This window comes from Schistocerca cancellata, chromosome 1 (genome assembly GCF_023864275.1).
Source record: "Schistocerca cancellata isolate TAMUIC-IGC-003103 chromosome 1, iqSchCanc2.1, whole genome shotgun sequence".
NCBI lineage: Eukaryota > Metazoa > Arthropoda > Insecta > Orthoptera > Acrididae > Schistocerca > Schistocerca cancellata.
Window position 1 is genome coordinate 658,801,579 of NC_064626.1, and position 4,624 is coordinate 658,806,202.

Below are 4,624 nucleotides of genomic sequence, written 5' to 3' on the forward strand. Positions count from 1 at the left end.
GCTCTCAGCACTATGGGACTTAACATCTAACGTCATTAGTCCCATAGAACTTAGAACTACTGAAAACTAACTAACCTAAGGACATCATACACATCCATGCCCGAGGCAGGATTCGAACTTGCGACCGTAGCAGTCCCGTAGTTCCGGACTGAACCGCCTAGAACCGCTCGGCCACCACGGCCGGCTGCGTTTTCTAAAGTTGCTTATATTCTTCCTCAGGGTTCAAGCTGTCTCCATATCAAGTTTCGTCGAAATAGGTTCAGCATTTTAGTCGTGAAAACATAACAAATCAGTTACTCTCAGAATTAATAATATCGATATGCAGAAACGGATTAAACACGTTTAGACTGTATAAGCACTGTATTCCTTAAGTTGAATGTTATTATATAGAATATATTAATAAATATAAGCATTTATACGTGCCAGGTTTCACTCTTGGGACGTAAACTCGTCCGGAAGCTGGAAGGAATATGAAAGATGACTCATTAGACCAATAACTTTCTCCCATTGCACAACAGTCCAGGTTCTGTGGTTGCATCGCCACATTTTCTTGCTACGGGAATTTGCATCACTGATGCGTGGTTTTGAAATTCCTGTTCTCTCTGCAGTTTCCTGCGTATGGAGCTCCCTTCGTGTTGTTTTAGTGCTGACAGGATTCGCGAGTGCGACATTCAGCTCTGCAGTGACCTCGTCACGATTACTCAAAACATACTTTCGTCCGCACTGTGACTTAAGGGATGGCGGTTTTCCGCTTTCCCTGACTGCATTCAGATTTTCGATACGCTTCCTCTTGCAGTACCAAACCCTTCGTCTATCTTGGGTACGGAAGCACCCACCATATGAGCACCAACAATTTACCCGTGTTCGAAGTCACTTAGCTCTGACATAATGCATTCACGACTATACAGAACACATTTCTGACCACGACTGACAGTTACAACGTGTTGAGAACATTGCACAGGAGGCCTTCGTGGTCAAATACGACAGCGCAACCTGCAGCTTGGCTAGCATCTTCATTTAAGTTCAAGCATTCATTTTTCGCGATGTTTCCATATTTTTGAACAACCTGTGCGTATCAAGAAAAGCCTTTCCTGTGAAAAAGAAGAGTTAAACAGCTAACAAAAACTCTAGCATTAGTAAATATTTTGTGGACTATTTGTCTGAAGTGTAGCCTTAAGTGAAAGTGAAACGTGGATGATAAATTCTACACAACAGAAGTAAATATAAGCTTTCGCAGTGTGGTGGTACAGAATAACACTAAAGATTAGACGGGTGTATCGGATAATTAGTGAAGACATATTTAACTGAATCGAATAGAAACTTGATTAAGAGAGGGTATGAATGCTTCATAAGGTAATGGACGGAAGAATGGAGAGTGAAAACTGTACATGGAGCCTCACGATTTGAGATAGAAGGTAGGTGCAGGAGGATATATGAAGACAGTAACTGTTCTCGAAAGAACAGATACTATTGATGACCGTGCAGCTTTCTCTAGAATAAATGATAAATAATTGAAACCCTCAGTATCTATTAGGTACATTACACATGTACTCGTAGAATTGTGGACAGTTGGATATGTGGGCCTCACGGAAAGCGTGCAAGGGAGCCGGCATGGTAGCTCAGCGTGTTCGGTCAGAGGGTTAGCTGCCCTCTGTAATAAAAGAAACTGAGTTAACCGATCAACGACGAACTTAAACGGGTGTCTTAGGACGTCCGCCCCAAGCAGATGCAACGAACTAAAGCGAACAAAACGCCGGCACGGTAGCTCAGCGTGTTCGGTCAGAGAGCTGATTGGCCTATTTAATAAAAAAAAGTTAGTGGAAGGATCAACACACGAACTTGACCGGATGTCATGTGACGTCCGCAACGACCAAACACAACGATAAACAACGGAAAAAAGATGGATAGAGCGTCTTCCATGTAAGCAGGAGATCCCGGGTTCGAGTCCCGGTCGGGGCACACATTTTCAGCTGTCCCCATCGAGTTATATCAACAACACCTGTCGGCAGCTGAGGGTTTCAATTAATTATCATTTAAAAACCACTGTAATCTAATGAATACTGAAACTACGCCTGTATAAGGTTCCCACCAACACACATTCTTAACGTTCTTTAAGCCACCATTCCTTTTTATGTAGCTTCTAGTGGCAAGCATTTAAGATTAAAAATTATACGGGGTGTTCAAAAGGTCTCTCCGCAGTGCCGTATGATTGTTAGCCGCGCGTGTCGTATGATTGTTCGCCTGCCTGGGTTTTTCAACGAAACAATAAACGTACAACGATACTGCAGTGATATTCTGTACCCATTCATAGAAGAACTTGTGTTAAGTGAAATACTGAACGGTTATTTTCAACAACATGGTGCAACCGCGCATACAGCTCGCGTTTCAATGTCACTACTTGCTGATGTATTTGGCGATTGCATAATTTCACCTAACACCACCTGACTTTTTATTCTGGGGTGCAGCGAAAGCAACTGTCTATAAAAACCGTCCAAAATCCATCGATGGATTGAAAACTGCAATATCCACTTTCACTGCTTCTGTTACAGAAGAAATGTTATAGCTTGTGTTTGGAAACATGATCAGACGAATTGAGTTGTGTATTCAACAATAGGGAGGACATTTTAAACATTTAATGTGAAAATTTGTAATTCAAAATGAATATTCAATAAATTAATAACTTGTATTTCATTGAGTTTCATTTCGGTATATTCACTGTGGCATACGGCACGCGCGGCTAACAATCATATGGCACTGCGGAGAGACGTTTTCAACATCCCGTATCACCAAATGAAGACAATTAGGTTCTAACGTCAAAAAGGAAAGCAGGATCTTCTTATCGTCTTAAACTACCAAAGACGGATGAAACAGAAATACATATGTCTTTTGTTACACTCAAACGAGTTGCTGCTTATTTACTTTTCATTCCCGTAATACGTGAAACGACAATGGTAACAGCTCTGCAAGCAACGGATATCTTTCCTCCTTAGAGAGCTCGGTGGCCAAAATCCCAATTGTGGACGGGACGCATAGGATCACAAACTTTTGAGTTTAGCGTTCACGCAGAGTCCGCTTTGTCCTTTCTGTCCGCGTCTTTTGCTTTACGACGGAAGAGGCGCTTATCCGATGTTATGCGACATTTTAATGCTGCCATTGTAACGTGCCGCCGTCACAAAAGAACAATGCGCGGGCCTGGAGGTGCGGCTGATCCGGCTTTATTGAGTGCTTCGGGTGCGTGCTGAGCGCTGCGTAGGCGGAACAGCGGCAGCAGCAGCGGCTGGGCCTGCGTCTCCGGAACTTCATAACCCCCACCAAGAGGCATCGGGAGCGTGGGTTAGGCCTCTTCCCTACTCGAACTCTACAGGGAACAGGTATCCCCATCTCTGCACAAACTAATAGCTGTCATCAGCAGATAAAATGAGAACCTTATCAACTGGATAGAGTCTCCGTTGCCTTCCGTCCTCCTGCTTACGAAGCTAATACCTAACAAACCATTGGCTGCACAGTGCTGTGACTCGATGAGATTAAACATTTTCATCTTTGGTACATTGGGTTTTACAAACAACAGCTACCTCCCCGAAACGCTCAAATTACGAACATTAACGAACATTATATTACAGCTCTCGTCTTGAAAAATCCCTCTAAAAACTCAACTCCTCCCGAACAGGCCATGAAGGCCCAACGGTACCGACCGGCCGCCGTGTCATCCTCAGCCAACAGGCGTCACTGGACGCGGATATGGAGGGGCATGTAGTCAGCACACCGATCTCCCGGCCGTATGTCAGTTCCCGAGACCGGAGCCGCTACTTCTCAATCAAGTAGCTCCTCAGTTTGTCTCACAAGGGGTGAGTGCACCCCACTCGCCAACAGCGCTCGGCAGACCGGATGGTCACCCGTCCAAGTTCTAGCCCAGCCCGACAGCGCTTAACTTCGGTGATCTGACGGGAACCGGTGTTACCACTGCGGCAAGCCCTTTGACGAAAAATCTCTCTATTTGCGTTAAAACGGTAAAAGTTACCATTAAAAATGTTTCTAGTCAGAAGGTTATTCAAAACGAAAGCTTCGACTTACCTGTAGTAGTAGTAGTAGTAGCAGAAGTAGTTTTATAGAGCCGTGGATCACCTTTACCGGGATGTTGGACATATCATGGGAGCCACAATTTAAGAACAACAAAAGTAACAATTTGATATATACAGGCATTTACACACCTACAGCCCTAGTTTGGTAAGGTTGAAACAAGTAGTCGGCTGTGGTGCTGTAGTATGAACAATCCCAACATTTTTCAGAAATAAGTTAAGGGAAACAACGCAAATTCGAAAGGAGGATGGCCGAATGGAGTCTGGACCCTTCATCATTCCGAATACGAGGCCAATCTGTTGAAATCAGTGCTACCGCACTTGGTTTTTCCCTATGCACAGTACTTTTGTGCAACGAATTTATTGAGTAATGTAGGAGGCTAGTGTTCTACTGTTCATTCATTTCAATCTACCAGCCGCTCTACGTACCACGTATACTATACACACGCTATTTCATTATGTAACACTACGCACATTATCAGCTGACATCAGGACCATAGCGACAATATTTTTCCCCCATAGCGACGGTATTTTATTCCCAGTTTACT

General features: G+C 43.9%; 1 pseudogene; it reads right to left on the bottom strand.

Moving 5' to 3' along the window:
• Window positions 1–3,861: 3,861 nt before the first annotated feature.
• Window positions 3,862–3,979, bottom strand: LOC126100700 (5S ribosomal RNA; annotated as a pseudogene).
• Window positions 3,980–4,624: the final 645 nt, after the last annotated feature.